At 56.4% G+C, this 16,713-nt stretch overlaps 1 protein-coding gene and 2 pseudogenes across 1 annotated transcript in view; 1 reads left to right on the top strand and 2 right to left on the bottom strand.

Annotated features, from left to right (window-relative positions):
• Positions 1 to 8,709, bottom strand: part of LOC115638305 (ribonuclease-like) — a 59,924-nt gene extending 51,215 nt beyond the window's left edge. The window contains exon 1 of the mRNA XM_030539900.1: positions 8,681 to 8,709. The gene's annotated coding sequence lies outside the window, so the exon portion shown is untranslated. The remainder of the gene's footprint in view (positions 1 to 8,680) is intronic.
• LOC115638064 lies at positions 7,371 to 9,692 on the bottom strand (annotated as a pseudogene).
• Positions 9,693 to 11,699: 2,007 nt separating this feature from the next.
• LOC115638063 lies at positions 11,700 to 12,860 on the top strand (annotated as a pseudogene).
• The last annotated feature ends 3,853 nt before the right edge of the window (positions 12,861 to 16,713 follow it).

Genomic DNA, 16,713 nt, shown 5'->3' with positions numbered 1-16,713 from the left:
CAAAAAGGCATCCTTTAAAAAGTGGAAGTTAAATGCTAGTGAGGAAAATAGAAAGGAGCATAAACTCTGGTAAATGAAGTGCAAAAATGTAATTAGGAAGGCCAAAAAAGAATTTGAAGAACAGCTAGCCAAAGACTCAAAAAGTGATAGCAACATTTTTTTTAAGTACATCAGAAGCAGGAATCCTGCTAAACAACTAGAGGAGCCACTGGATGATCAGGATGATGAAGGAGCACTCACAGGGGATAAGGCTATTGTGGAGAAACTAAATGAATTCTTTGCATGGGTCTTCACGGTTGAGGATGTGAGGGAGGTTCCCAAACCTGAGCCATTCTCTTTAGGTGACAAATCTGAGGAACTGTCCCAGATTGAGATGTCATTAGAGGAGGTTTTGGAACAAATTGATAAATTAAACAGTAATAAGTCACCAAGACCAGATGGGATTCACCCAAGAGTTCTGAAGGAACTCAAATGTGAAACTGCAGAACTACTAACTGTTGTCTGTAACCTATCATTTAAATTAGCATCTGTACCAAATGACTGGAAGATAGCTAATGTAATGCCAATTTTAAAAAGGGCTCCAGAGGTGACCCCCACAATTACAGGCTGGTAAGCCTGACTTCCGTACTGGGCAAACTGTTTGAAAGTATAGTAAAGACCAGAAGTGTCAGACACCTAGATGAAAATAATTTTGGGGGAATAGTCAACATGATTTTTGTAAAGGGAAATCATGCCTCACCAATCTCCTAGAAATCTTTGAGGGGGTCAAAAAGCATGTGGACAACGGGGATCCAGTGGTTATAGTGTATTTAGACTTTCAGAAAACCTTTGACAAGGTCCCTCACCAAAGGCTCTTAAGCAAAGTAAGCAGTCACAGGATAAGAAGGAAAGTCCTCTCATGGATTAGTAATTGGTTCAAAGATAGGAAACAAAGGCTAGGAATAAACTATTAGTTCTCAGAATGGAGAGAGGTAAATAGTGGTGTCCAACAGGGGTCTGTACTGGGACCGGTTCTATTCAACATATTCATACATGATCTGGGAAAGGGGGTAAACTGAGGTGGCAAAGTGTTAAGATGACACAAAATTACAAGGGAAGTTAAGTCTAAAACAGACTGTGAAGAATTGCAAATGGATCTCACAAAACTGGGTGACTGGGCATGAAAATGGTAGATGAAATTCAATGTTGATAAATGCAAAGTAATGCCATTGGAAAACATATCCTAACTATACATATACAATGATGTCGTCTAAATTAGCTCCTACAACTCAAGAAAGAACTTTGGAGTCATCGTGGATAGTTCCCTACAAATGTCCACTCAATGGGCAGCAGCAGTCAAAAAAGCTAATAGAATGTTAGGAACCATTATGAAAGGGATAGATAATAAGACAGAACATATCATATTGCCTCTATATAAATCCAAGGTATGCCCACATCTCGAATACTGCATGCAGATGTGGCCACCCTATCTCACAAAAGATATATTGTACTTGGAAAAGGTTCAGAAAAAGGCAACAAAAACGATTAGGGGTATGAAATGGCTGCTGTATGAGGATTGATTAATAAGACTGAGACTTTTTAGCATGGAAAAGAGATGAATAAGGGGGGATATGACAGAGGTCTAGAAAATCATGACTGGTAAGGAGAAAGTAAATAGGGAAGTGTTATTTACTCATTTTCATAACATAGGAACTGGGGGCCACCAAATGAAATTAATAGGCAGCAGGTTTAAAACAAACATAAGGAAGTATTTCTTCACACACCACACAGTCAACCTGTGGAACTCCTTGCCAGATGATGTTGTGAAGCCCAAGACTAGAACAGAGTTCGGAAAACAACTAAAATTCATGGAGGATACGTCCATGAATAGTTATTAGCCAGGATGGGCAGGGTGGTGTCCCTAGCCTCTATTTGCCAGAAGCTGGGAATGGGCCACATTCTGGAAGGCGCTGCAGAGACCCCAACTGAGATCAAGGCCCCTTTCTGCTCGGAGTGTCCCAGACACAGAGTGAAATGCAGGCAGAGCTCACGCTGTGCACGGAGCAGGGAAGAGAAAGGTTCTTCTCGCCCAATTACAGGTGTGGAAACTGAGCAGAGATAAGTTAAGGCTGGGGGTTTTCAGCTCCCTCTGGGTTCCCAACTCCCATGGACACATCCCAGGGTTTGGCCTGCATCTGGGGGGGCCTGGGAAATCTGCATCCTAAGAAACAGGGAATGAACCCCAGGGCTCCTAGACCCAGTAGGGGCACATGACGAGCAGAGCAGCCAGCCAGGAACTGAACTCAGCGTTACTGCTTTGTCTGCAATGTGTCCAATGCCCTGACTTCCAGTCCCAGCCACCGTTCCTGTGACCACTAGACACCACTCTCCTTCCAGAGCCAGGGTGAGAACTCAAGAGTCCTGACTCCACATGTCCCCCCGTGTTCATCTCACTCTCTTGCCAAATTATTGATCTCAATCCCCAGGGTCAATGCAGAGTCACGCGCTGAGTGCAATGTGGTCAGGGCTTGATTCTGCTCCCAGCCCCCGTGTCAATCCACAGTGGCCCTCCTTCTGCATTTCCGCTCTGGCTGGAGTCTGTTCTCAGCTCACCCGAATCCTGGGGCTCCCGTCAGAGATGGATCCTGTTGCCGGCTGAGCTGAAAGTTTCTAATTCTCCTTCCCTCCTCCAGGCCCCTTATATAAAGCCCGACCAGTTGGGGAGGAGTGGGGCAGCCCCTCCCACTGAGGGGCCCAGAAGCGCTGGGTGTGGCAGGGAGTTCGGGGGGAAGCAGGCACAGGGCAGGGTCCTGAGACACTGAGAACCCCACATCCCCTGTATCTGGTGCACTTCTCCTGGAAATGGAACCCTGGAGTTCTGGCTTCCAGTCTGCCTGAGCTCTAATCCACGAGACCCCACTCCCCTCCCAGAGCCTGGATGGAACCCAGGTGTCCTTACCCAGCTGCCCCAGTGAACCTACCCTGTAACAGGTATAACCTGGGTACCCTGGGTACCCCATAACCACAACCTCCACCCCAACCTTCCCCAGGTTTCCTGAGCAGGTCATCAAAAGAGGGGCAGCAACCTATCCAGGGGAGGGGCAGGCCTGGCCTGTGCCCAGCAGATTCTTGGATCACAGTCCTCCCCCCACACCCTAGCTGCACCTGAACCCCAGGGCCAGAGGGAAGGGTGAGGGCTGGAGGGGACATGGGCGGGATGGGAACTGGCTGGGGCTGTGTGTGTCTGTGCTGAGAGTGTCTCTGGGTGTGTAACACAACCACTGGAGAGTTTGTGGTGCCAGGGGAGTGTTACAGAGCTGACTGGACACAGCTCCCCCCAGCACAGTGAGTAGCCGCATACTGGATGGCCCCTGGCTGCCTGCAACGCCGCACCCAGGGCTGGCTCTCCTCTGGGCCAGGGTATTCTCTGTCCGACTGCCAGGCCTGTGCAGTGTCACTGAACTGAAATAAATACCATGTCTGTCCGTGTCCGTGTCCGTGTCCGTGTGTGTGTGTGTGTTCTCTCTCAGTGTGTTTGTGTCATGCTGGGCCTGGAGGTGCATTTGTCCCTATGTCTGATTGATCTGGGGCTTCTCACCAGTTGACCTTGTCACCATCTGATCCCCTGATATGTCCTGTAGAAACATGGGGGCTGGGATAGATGGGTCCAGTGGGGTGCTGAGAACTATTGACCCAAACTATAAGCCCTGTGTATAATGGAAACCACTTCATGTAAGAGTGTGCGGCAGTCAGGCCCCTCTGCGCCGGTGCCTGTCCCATTCACCCTGCAGTGACCTCCTGGTGCTCACGGCCTCGGGGCTTTGACACCCCCATCTGGCCCTGACGGGGGCTGCCCGTGACCCTGGAAGCCTGAACCGGCCCTAGCCCCATTGCAGGCAGCCAGATGCGAGCTCAGACCTCTGTGTCCATGGATTGCTGCAGCTAGAAGGGCGAATGCAATCCTTCGGGTGAGAAATAGGGGCGCAGCACTGCAATGCATGGATCCAAGGAGCCAAGGGTGTTAATATGACCCTGAAAGAGTCCAACAGTCAATAGTATTAATGAAGGTTTAGGGTTTGGTATCCAGAGATCTCAGCCTGCTCCATCTCATGGCAAACCCACCGCTCTGGATATTGTGTAACATGCTGTTAAGGCTCAGGAAAAGAAGGACAAACAGTCAAAGCATGTAACACGGCTTTCATTTCAATGGCATCCTTTATTCCCCTTCACAGAGGTTTTAGAAAGACCCCTGCCCTCCGTTTAGCAGGCTTTGCGATGGTATAAAATATGGCCGTGGCTGTCTCCATTAGAGATAAGAGCTGTGTGTGTGTCTGTGTCTGTGTCTGTGAGAGATGTGCAGGAGAGTGTCTCTGGGTGTGTAACACAATCCCAGGGGAGTGTAACGGAGCTGCCCGGACACAACACCCCAGCACATTGTGTAATCTCATCCTGGATGGCCTCTGGTTGCCTGCGACGCTGGCTCTTCTCCAGCCCGGGGTATCCTCTGCCCAACCTGCCAACCCTGTGCAGTGTCACTGAACTGAAATAAATTGTGTGTTTGTGTGTGTGCAAAGTGCATGTGTGTGTATGGCTGTTTTGTCAGTGTGTTTATGTCACTCTGTACCTGGGGTGCATTTGTGCCTGTGTCTGGCTGATCTCGGGCTTTCTCACCAGCGATCTTGTCGCCATCCGATCCCCTGTTATAGTGGAGGAGGCCAGGCTGGGCGCAGGGTGATCCGGGGTAGGCCGGGCTGGCTGGGCCGAGGGGGATGTAGGGCAGGCTGGGCTGGCTGGGCCAAGGGGATACGGAGCAGGCCAGGCTGGCTTGGCCCAGGAAGATCCAGGGCAGACTGGGGTGGCTGGATACACTGTCCAGTCTGATTGTGGATTTCTTCTCTGTCTTTGCCTCCTGACCTGCTCGAACACCACAGATAACGACCGAGGAGGGCCTGGCTCCAGGGGCTAGTTCCCAGCCACCCCTCTCCACTGGCCCCGACTTTGGAACCCTGCCAGATCCTCTCTGCACCGGCTCCTGTCCCATTCCCCTGCAGTGTCCTCTGTGCTCATGAACTTGGGGCTTTGACACCCCCACAGTCCCGGGGAGGCCCAGAGCTGGTCCTACTGAGGGTGCCCATGTCCCCGTCAGCCTGGACTGGCCCCAGCACATCCTGGGAAGGGAACGGGGCCCGAAGGCCCGTCCCGCGCTGCCCAACCCCACTAGCTCCCTGGGCGTCAGTTGGTTGTTGGGCCATTGCTGGATCCCTCCCTGTGGTCTGGGGCAGATTGCTCTCCCTGGGAAGGAGGGAGGGGAAACGCTGCACACGCAGGCGAAGTTTCACAACCCGGAGGCCCGTGGGCTGAGGCTGGGGAAGTCGGTGAGGCTGGGGGGTGTGGAATTTAGGCAGTAAGAGCTGGGGGAGGCAATGGGAAATGTCATGGCAGGATGCCCACTGGCGCAGAGCCCACCTGGTAGAGCTGAGAGTGAGTAAAGAGGACATGTTCCTGGCTAAGGAAGTTTCCCACCCACAGCCTTTGCAATTGTAACCCTTCTGCCCCTCTAGTTGGCAGCAACAAGGGCCAGGTTCAGTATCCAGGGGTTCCGTTTCAGTAACACAATGCATAACCGGCTCGAGCCCCCACCCAGTGACCTGGGACACTCACATAACACACCATCCTGGGCGCCTCTAGGAGGCAATACTTCCCCTCTCGCAAGCACGGAGTCTGAGTGTAGCAAAATCTTTTTAATAAAGGAAGGAATCAATGTGGCATCCCATTGGAGAAACACCACAAACAGGGTTATAACACAAACCATAAACAAAAACCCACCTCCAAGTACATTTGCCACTGTCCTTTTTCCGCTTAGGGTTTTAAGTCCAATCACCCCAAAGTCCAACAACCCAAAAGTCTCTGGTCAATGCCACCCCAGAGTTCGAGAGTCTATCTGTAGAGGTCCCCCCCACCAGCCTGGGTAGAAAGGGGCACCTTACGTGGTCCAGGGCCAACTGCCCTGCCTCTCCGTGGGTTCTGCTTCCGCCTTCTCCACGAACTGCTCCGCTTTACCAGCTGCTCCACTCTGCTCCTCCAGCCATCCTCAGGAACTGCTCCGCTCCATGAGCTGCTCTGCAAAACTGCTCGGCTCTGCTCACTCTGTGGGCCACGCCACCCATCCCACAGCTACTCCGCTCTGCTGCCACCAGCCATCCCCGCAACTGCTCCACTCCACCAGCTGCTCCAGTGCTAGTGCACCATTAGCCTAAAGGGCGTTCAGCTCAGTAACCTGTATTTAGATTCTTGACAGAATAAAAAACCAACTCTGACATTCCACAGTGGAGAGAGGAGGGGGTGCAACTGGTGCTTCTAGCTCCACAAGGAGACTCCACCACCAGGCACAAATACCTGTTCCCAATCTCTCTCAATTCTCTGGGTTTTGGAACCCATGTCCCATGTCTAGCCAGTATCACCAAACTGAGGGTGAGCAATTTGTCACCAAGCAATCCCACAGCTTGGGAGTCTGGGATAGGGTGGGCGTACCTATGCAAATACACTCTCTGAACTTCTTTCCACCAGATGTCAGTGTAGAGCTTATCCTGACTCTGCTTACACAATGATGTCCAGCCAGGCTGGCTGGAACCCTCCTTCCAGAGACAGACCAAGTTGAGTTTCTGACCTTAAAGTCTATGAGTCTACGAGACTATGAGTCTCCTCGGGGAAGGATCAGGGTGCGTCTCAGTCCCTCCGTGTCACCCCCTGGCCCCTTTGTCCATACTCAGAACAGGACACCCCTCCCCCTGCAGGTTTCATTTCTTCCTGGAGCTTTTCCTTCATTTCACACCTCACAACTCAGCGTCAGGCTCAGCAGGGCAAACAGGCCCCAATGAGAGCCCTAAAATGTCCCCATCCCCCCAAACACACCGACTGGTTCTGCACTGACAGGAAAGCGTTTTATTGCAAGAAGCAGCAAGGAAAGAAAACTCAGTGACAGATTCCAGGGCCCCGCCTGGGACAATCTTCTCCCCACAACCTGCCCCTGATATCCAATGGGGGAAGGGGGTCTGGCTGTAGTGAATGATGGGCACCCAGCAAAGGGGGTGCTGGGCTCAGGCTGGGGGTCTCAGTGCCAGCTTCGGGGGGGACGTACGGGGCTGGGTACCCAGATTTTCACTCATGTGGATGGTAACCGGACGCCCAGTGTGGTAAATCCTCCCACAGTCCCAAAGCTGCCAGCCTGCAGGATAAGGGGGAGACACTGAATGTCCCTGTGGAGACTTATGGCGGGTGTTGTGCAGCAGGGGCAGGGATGGGACAGGACAGCTCTCAGTGATGGGGCTACCCAGAAGTGAAAGAGGAAGTAGGGAACCCCCTGCTCCCAGCCCATTGCTGGCGTCTGAGATCTACAGGATTCTGAGGAAGTGCACGGGCCGCTGCTGCTGGTTACAGGCCACGCGGATCCTGCGGGTCTGGGGTATTTCCCTGTAGATATAGCGTGGTGAACGGCGGGGGTTGAACACCAGCTGGCACATGGTGAGGCAGAAGGCTGTGAGGCTGTCGCACTGGTTGAGGCTGGGGTAGACGCATATCCGTGGGCGGCTGCAAATGGCTCTGACCTGTCTGGTGCGGGCATGGATGAAGGTGTTGCTGGGTCTGCAGCCAGGGTGGGTCAGGCAGAGGCAACGCATCATGACGTTGCAGTAGCTCTGCCCTTGGGGGGTCTGGTCTTGGGGAAATCAACGTGTTCGCTCACAAACCGCTCATAGCTGTTGGGTAGTACAATGTTCTGGGCTAGACAGATGGCCAGCAGGACGAGGGTCAGGAAGAGCAAGGGGCAGGATCCCCTTGGGGCCATGGCTGTGTCTGTCACTGGATCGGCCTGTGGAGTGTGGGGAGGAAATAGATGGAGACAGAATGGAGTGGGGATTTGCCTTCTCCATGGAATCCCAAACCCTCCCCTGCCAACAGATTCTCTTTCTAAAGCCTGAATAACCCGATCGAGATGAGGACCCCATTGCGCTGGGCGCTGCACCTACCTCAACCAAGATCAGGGCCCCGTTGTGCCGGTGCTGCTGACCAAGACAAAGATCAGGGCCCCTTTCTGCTCAGAGAGTCCCAGACACAGAGTGAAATGCAGGCAGAGCTCACGCTGCGTAGAGAGCAGGGAAGGAAAAGGCTCTTCTCCCCCCTGTTACAGGTAGGAAACTGAGCAGGGAGAAGTTCCAGTTCAGGTCTTCAGCTCCCTCTGGGGAGCCCAAGTCCCATGGACACACCCCAGGGTTTGGCCTGGAGACTCTGGGGGGCCTTGGAAATCCACATCCTAAGAAACAGGGAATGAACCCTAGGCTCCTTGACCCAGTGGAGACTCAGGACGAGCAGAGCAGCCGGCCAGGAACTGAACTGTCCGCTTTACTGTTTTGTCTGCAATGCGCCCAGTGTCCTGACTCCCAGTCCCAGCCACCTTTCGTGTGACCACTAGATGCCACTCTCCTTCCAGAGCCGGGGTGAGAACCCAGGAGTCCTGACTCCACATGTCCCCCCGTGTTCCTCCCACTCTCTTGCCAAGTTTCTGATCTCATTCCCCAGGGCCAATGTGGAGTCACTGCCTAAGTGCAATGTGGTCAGGGCCGGATTCTGCTCCCAGTCCCCCAGAGTCAATCCACTATGCCCCTCCCTCTGCTTTTCCCCCCAGCTGGGTCTGTTCTCTGCTTACCAGAGTCCTGTGGCTCCCATCAGAGATGGATCCAGCTGCCAACAGAGCTGAGTATCTCTGTCTCCTTCCCCTTTGGGTGTCATTATATAGAGCCTGATCAGGCAGTTGGGGTGCAGCAGCCCCTCCCACTGCGGGGACCAGAGATGCAGAATGAGACAGTGATTTTGGGGGGGAAGCGGGCACAGGGCAGGGTCCTGAGACAATGTGAACCTCGCAGCCCCAGTGTTTGGTGCACCTGCCTCTGTGATCCTCAACCCAGTGTTTCCCCAAGAATGGAAATGGAACCCAGGAGTCCTGACTTTCAGCCTCCCTGAGCTCTAATCCATGAGATCCCACTCACCTCCCAGAGCCAGGTTCAAATCCAGGTGCCCCAGTGAAGCCACCCTATTACAGATTTAACCTGGGTGCCCTGGATACCCCATAACCACAACCCCAAACTAGACCCTGATCAGATCCTGGGCATCAAGAGGGGCAGTGACCCATCCAGGGGAGCAGGGCTGGCGCTACCATTTAGGCAGCCTAGGCAAGCGCCTAGGGCGTCAGAATAAATGGTGTGCGCCGTTTTGCCAGAGGGGGCAGCAGGCGGTTCCGGTGGAGCTGCCGCAGTGGTGCCTGTGGACGATCCGGTGGTCCACGGCTTTGCTGGAGCTGCCGCAGTCGTGCCTTTGGACAGTCGGCTGCTCGCATGGCTCCGGTGACCTCCCGCAGGCACGACTGTGGGAGCTCCAGCGGAGCCGCGGACCACCGGACCGTCTGCAGGCACCACTGCGGCAGCTCCAGCAGAGCCGCGGGACCAGCGCACGGGGCTGCGAAATTGCCATCCACCTAGGGGTGCTCAAACCCCTAGCACCGGTCCTGCAGGGGAGGGGCAGGCCTGGCCTGTGCCCAGCAGATTCTTGGATCACAGTCCTGCCCCTCCTCCCGATTGCACCTGAGCCTCAGGGTCAGGGGGAAGGGCGAGGGCTGGGTGGGACATGGGGGCGCGGAGGGACTGGCTGGGGCTTGGCGTCATCTTTCCTGGGGCTGCCGCCTTCCCCCTGCAGTGTGTGTGTGTGTGAGAGAGCAGTGTCCAAGAGTGTTTGTGTCTGAGCCGTGCGCAAGTGGGTGTGTGTGTATCTGAACAGCGCAGGTGAGTGTGCATGTGAGCAGTGTGCAGGAGTGTGTGTCTACGAGTGTATGAGGGTGGTGTCTAACCAACGGCTATGAATGGGGGTGTGAGTGTGTACGTGTGTGAGAAGTGAATACGGGTGTGCATGTTTATCTGAGCGTTTGTGTCTGTGCAGTATGTGTGTGTGTCTCTGGATGTGTAACACATGCCCTGGAGAGTTTATGGTGCCAGGGGAGTGTTACACAGCTGAACACACACAACCCCCCAGCACAGTCTGTAGCCCTGTCCTGGACGGCCACTGGCTGACACTAACACCCCACCCGGGACTGGCTCTCCTCCAGGCTGGGGTATCCTCTGCCCAACCTGCCAGGTCTGTGCAGGGTCATTGAACTGAAATACATTGTGTGTCTGTTCAAAGTGTGTATGTGTGTGGTTGTGTTGTCAGTGTGTTTGTGTCACTCTGGGCCCAGGTCGCATTTGTCCCTGTGTCTGGCTGATCTGAGGCTTTCTCACCAGCCGACTTTGTCTCTATCTGATCCTCTGATATATCCTGTTGAAGTAGGGGAGGCCGGGCTGGCTGGGCCAGGGGAATCCAGAGGCCAGGCTGGCTGGTTCCAAGGGGGATCCAGGGGAGGCCAAGGTGGCTGGGCCAGGGGGATCCGGGGCAGGCTGGGGTGGCTGGGCCCAGGGGGATCCAGGACAGACCAGGCTGGCTGGGCCCAGCAAGCCCGGTCTGCCCCAGATCCCCCTGGGTCCAGCCAACCCAGCCTGCCCAGGTTCACCCCTGGGCCCAGCCAGCCTGGCCTCCCCTATTCCAACAGGACATATTAGGGAATCAGATGGTGACACGGTCAGCTAGTGACAAAGTCTCAGATCAGCCAAACACAGGAACAAATGGACCCCAGGCACAGAGTGACATATACACACTGACAACTCACAAACACACATGGACACAGACACACAATTTATTTCAGTTCAGTGACACTGCGTAGGCTTGGCAGTTGGGTAGTGGATACACTGGCCTGGAGGAGAGACGTTGCAGGCAGCCAGGGGCTGTCCAGGATACAACTACACACCGTGCTCAGGGCTGTGTGCGTTCAGCTCCGTAACACTCCCCTGGCACTACAGTCTCTACAGGGGTAGTGTTACATGCCCAGAGACAATCTCCTACACATCGATCACACACACAGGCACACTGCACAGACACAAAAAGTCATGCACACCTGTACACACTGCTCACACGCCCCCGCCCATACCCATTGGTCAGAAACTGCCCAGATATGCACAAACACCCGACCCTCCCCCATCTATAAATACCAGAATGACATGAAGAGCTACACACAGAGATGGTTCCTAGGGACCCCAAGGGGAGGGACTGACTGAGGCAGGGGATTATGGGGTATCCAGGGCACCAGTAAAGAGGTAGATTCACTGGGGCACCAGGGCCCTGCAGTTAGAGGGTCTGGGAGTCAAGACCCATGCGTTCTATCCCTGGCTCTTGGAGGGGAGGGGTGAGAGCAGGGGGGCTGGGAGCCAGGACTCCTGGGTTCCATTTCCATTCTGAGGATCACAGGGGCAAGTACACCAGGCACTGGGGCTGTGGGGTTCTTAGTGTCTCAGGACCCTGCCCTGTGCCCACTTCCCCCCTAACTCCCTGCCCCACCCACCTACTCTGGGGCCCTCAGTGGGAGGAGCTGCCCCACCCCAACCCTAGCTGCCTGGTAGGGCTCTATATAAGGACATCTGAAGGGGAAGGAGATTCAGGGACGCCCAGCTCAGCCACCAGCTGGATACATCTCTGATGGGAGCCCAAGGGCTCGGATGAGCTGAGAACAGACACAGCCAGGGGGGAAGTGCACAGGGAGCGTGACTGCGGATTGACCCCAGGAGGGCTGGGAGCAGAATCCGGCCATGACCCCATTGCACTCAGAGGGTGACTCTGGATTGACCCTGGGGACTGAGATCAGAATCTTGGCAAGAGAGTGAATGAAACATGGAGGGACATCTGGAGTCAGGACGAGGGTGGAGTGCTGGGAGTTAGAGCAATGGACACATTACAGACAAAGCAGTAACACTGACAGTCCAGTTCCTGGCCGGCTGCTTTGCTCATCGTAGTTCTCCATGGGGCCTTTGAGCCCTGGGTTTCATTCCCTGTCTTTTAGCATGCAGAAATCAAAGCCTCCCCGCCTCCCTCCCAGAGTCTGCAGGTCAAACCCTGGGGTGTGTCAGTGGGAGTTGGGCACTCCCGAGGGAGCTGGAAACCCCAACTGGAACTTCTCCCTGCTCAGTTTCCCCACCTGTAATGGGAGGGGAGAAGAACCCTTTCCTTCCCTGCTTCCTTCACAGCGTGAGCTCTGCCTGCATTTCACTCTGTGTCTGGGACACTCCAAGCAGAAGGGGGCCCTGATCTCGGTCAGGGTCTGGGTAATGCCCAGCACAATGGGGCCCTGATCTTGGTGGGGTCTGTGCAGCACCTGGCACAAAGAAGCCCTGATCTTGATCAGGGTAATAAGGTGTTATTGGTAGAATGGGCTGGCAGTGGGAGGGGTTTGGTCCCAGGAGGAGGAAGATCCCCGGACCATGCTGTCTCCCCCGACTCCCCACTCCAGGTCGACCCAGAAACAGACATGGCCATGGCTCTGAGGGACCCTGCCCTTTGCTCTTCCTGACCCTCATCCCGCTGGCTGCCGGCCTGGCCCAGATCATCAGACCACACAACAGCTCCCAAAACTTTGTGAGCGAACATGTTGATTTCCCCAAGACCAGACCCACAGTGGCCAGTCCTACTGCAACTACATGATGTGGTGCCTGAGCCAGAAGATCCATATGTGCAAACTCACCCACACCTTCATCCACGCCCCCACCAGCCGGCTCTGGGCCATCTGCACCAGCGGAGGAGGGAGATACGACCAATATAACGAATGCGACAGTTTCGCAGCCTACCCCCTCATCACCTGCCGGGTGCACAGCCCCCCACCCACCGAGCTGTGTCTGCAGGGGAATACCCCAGTCCCGCAGGATCCGCGTGGCCTGTAACCAGGTCGGCCTGTTCGCTTCATCAGAGTCCTATAGAGCCCAGGTGCTGGCCATGGGCTGGGAGCAGCGGGGCCCTTGCTCCACCCTTTCGCTCCTGGGCAGCCCTCTGTTGTTGGGGTTCTCCTGTCCTGCCGTGTCCCTGCCCCTCCCGGGCAGCCCCTGCCATGAGTCTCCACAGGGACATTCAGCGACTCCCCTTATCCCAAAGGCTGGCGGCTTTGGACCTGTGGGGCAATTTTCCATGCTGGGTGCCCAGTTCCCATCCACAGGAGTGAAAATCTGGGTGCCCAGTCCCCTGGCTGGCACATAGACCCTCAGCCTGAGCCCAGTGCCCACCTGGCTGGGTGTCTGTAGTGGGGCGGACTGGCTCCCAGCCGTGCCTAAGAGGGCCAAGCCAGAACAGACGCCGAAGTGGGCGGAGCCACCGCTGCCTGTTCCCGCCCCCCAGAAATCAAGAGGTGGGACAGGAAGTATAAAGGCCTGGCCCCAGTGCTCAGTTGGCTGCTGGCTGCCGGAGAGGACAGATGCTGGTGCCCTAGCTCCTGCTGAGTCGAGCCTGCCCCATGCTCACTATCCTGAGGAGCACTGGCTGAGCCTGCCCTGTGCTCACTACCCAGAGGAGGTCCAGTCAGGCCTTCCTCTCGCCTGGTACCTGGAGGAGCCGCCTGAACCACCCCGCATCCAGTATCCCGAGGACCAGCCCCGTTTACCCAACACCCAGTATCCTGAGGAGCCCATGGTTTGGGACATTGCGGAAGACGTGGGTGATCCACAGGTCCCAACACGGGGGGAGATTGGAAGTGGCCCGGGGGCAGCCGACCCTAGTGTGGCTCCAGGAGACCCCGAACCAATGTCAGTGTGTTGCGGCCAGGATCCTCACTGACACAGCAGCAGACTGCCTGCCACTGTTAGGGCCCCCGGCTGGGACGCAGTGGAGTGGGAGGGCCTGCGTCCCCCCTGCCACCCTTCCAGGGGTGGCAGACTCCCCATCTCGCTGGCCTGAGGAGGCCTTTCTTCTAGACTTTGAACTGCTTGCTGCCCCGCCCTGCCCAAGGGCCTGGGTTTATATCCTGTTTGTTTGCTCAGCCCCGGCCTGAGGGCCTGAGCTCCTGACTGTTTCCTGCTTCACCAGGCTAAGGCGACAGCTCACCCAACTCGTGGAGTGAGGCGGACTGGCTCCCAGTCACGCCTGAGAGGGCCGAGCCCCCACACTGGACCGTTACACATGGTGCCTTCTCTGAGGAGTTCCGCCCAGGATGTGGGCGCGGGCTCTCGACGCCGGTGAAAAGAGGGATGGGGGAGAGAGACCTCCCTCCCGAGAGGGATCTGTCACAACTCTTCGCTCTTGGGACGGAGAACGGGAGCAACAGCAGGCGGCCCTGTCGCAGCAGCAACAGTAGCAGCAAGCCACCCAGCTCCAACAACAACAGCAGCTCGTTGAGCACCTGGGAACCCAACAGCACCAACTGGTTCAGGACCTGGTCACCCAGCACCAGGATTTCCAGCGGCAATGTTTCCAGCAGCTTGCAGCGGCGCTGGCATGACCTGGGGAACCCCAGCCGTGAGGCACAGCTGGGGCCCCACAGCCCACCCCCCCCAATCCAGCTGATGAAGATGGGCCCCGGCGATGACCCTGAAGCCTTTCTCGTCACATTCAAGTGGGTGGCCGTCGTCGCGGGGTGGGCCCCAGACCAATGGGCTTCCATCCTAAACCCGTATTTGACAGGGACTGCTCAAACAGTCTATCAAGGCCTGTCTGCGGATGCAGCCCAGGACTACAGCCAGGTAAAGGCTGCAATTCTGGACACCCTGAAGGTGAGTCCAGAGACTTTCCGACAGCAGTTTAGAAGCCTGACCTACCCCGCCGGGGCCCGACCTCGGATGGTGGCCCAGGAGTTCCGAGAAACCTGCAAGCGGTGGTTGCAGCCCGAATGCCGAACGTCGGAGGAGCTAATGGAGCCGGTGGTACTGGAATAGTTCACCTATGTCCTTCCGCCGTGAGGAAGGGCTTGGGTCCTCCGCCATAGGCCCGCAACACTGGCCACCACTGTCACATTGATGGAGGACTTCCTCGCAGCCGAAGCGCCAGTGGGCCCGGCTGGTCGAGCGGCCCCACCGGGGGCGGAGCGCCCTAACCCTGAAAGGAAGGGGTGCCCGCCCGGACTGACTTGCGAGTTTCCTCCTGGGGGACGGAGGCCCAGACCCAGACCCAGACCACGACGGCACCCGGGCGGCCCGCTCAAGCCCAGCTCCAGTGGCTCATGGGGGCCACCTGAGCCCTCCTGGGGACACCCCCGGGACCCAGCCACCAATGAGATGGGCAGACCTTGGGCCCTGTCTCTCCTACGAGGAGTATGGCCATCTGCAGCGGGACTGCCCGAGACTGGAGTGCACCTTCGGCTAGATCTGCTCGGGAGAAGCCCGTGCCTGTCATTCACAAGCTGCCAAAATCACCGTGCCCATGGTTATTGAGGGGTACCCGAAGGTGGCCCTTCTCGATTCGGGCTGCTGGCAGACACTGGTCCGCCAACGCTTAGATCCCCAGGCTGACGCCCGCCTGGGGAAAATCCGGCTGCAGTGCATCCACGGGGACATACGACCCTACATCAATACCCAGGCCCAACTGACGGTTGATGGGGTCACCCAACCGATGGTAGTGAGACTCGCTCCGTGACTGGCATACCCAGTGATCCTGGGGAGGGATTGGCCCGAGTTTCCCTCTGTCTTATGCCACCACACCGAGGGCAGCCCTCGGGTCATGCCAGCCTTGGAAGGGGAAGCCCCCAAACCCGAGGAAGACGAGGGGGAAGCCCCCGAGACTGAGGAAGGCGAAGAGGAAGCCCCCGAACCCGAGGAAGATGAGGAGGAAGCCCCCGACCCTACCAACCTGATGGGAGACCCGGGGGCACTTTCCCGGGGACGTTGGGGGGTTCGTCAACCCCCCTGGACTTTTGCCAGGATCAAAGGGATGACCCCACACTCAAGCGGGCTTACGAACAGCTGGCCGCTGTTGATGGGACCGTTCTCAATCCACGTCGAGCGGCACAGTGGCTTTGAGCTGCGGCAGGAGCACTTGTATCGAGTTGAGATGGACCCCCACATGGGGGAGTCCCAGGCCCAACTCCTCATGCCCTGGTGTCATTGGCAGGTGGTTATGAAGCTGGCCCATAATGTCTTGGCAGCCGGACACCTAGGTCATGAGAAGACTCTATCCCAGATACTGAGCCGCTTCTTCTGGCTGGGGATACACCAGGAGGTAAAGAACTACTGCAACTCCTGCCCTGCCTGCCAGTTGGCCGCCCTGGCACAAACTCCCAAGGAGCCCCTAATCCCCATGCTACTAATCGAGACCCCCTTCGAGCGCGTGGCTATGGATCTGGTGGGGCCCTTTCCCAAAAGCACTGCGGAGTTTCAGTACATCCTAGTTACGCTGGATTATGCTACCCGGTTCCCCCGAGGCAATCCCTGTCCGGAACATCACAGCCCACACCATCGCAGGTGAGCTGGTGAAAGTTTTTGCCCGCATTGGCCTGCCCCGGCAGATCCCCATGGACCAGGGGACCAACTTTACCTCGTGGCTACCACAGCAGGTGTGTGAACTCCTGGGGATCAAGCAACTGCGGACTTCAGTCTATCATCCCCAGACCGATGGGTTTGTCGAAAGGTTCAACCAGACCCTGAAAGACATGCTGCGGAGGTTCCCCCAGGAAGACCTCCGCCACTGGGACCAACTACTTCCACCCTTGCTCCTGGCGGTACGGGAAGTCCCTCAGTCGTCAACCAAGTTCTCGCTGTTTGAACTGCTGTATGGCCGCCAGCCCCGGGGCCTATTGGACCTGATGAGGGAAGCCTTCAAGCAAACCCCATCACCCGCCCAGGGCCTCTTAAA

This window comes from Gopherus evgoodei, chromosome 21 (assembly GCF_007399415.2).
Source record: "Gopherus evgoodei ecotype Sinaloan lineage chromosome 21, rGopEvg1_v1.p, whole genome shotgun sequence".
NCBI lineage: Eukaryota > Metazoa > Chordata > Testudines > Testudinidae > Gopherus > Gopherus evgoodei.
This window is presented reverse-complemented; position numbering and strand designations above follow the sequence as displayed.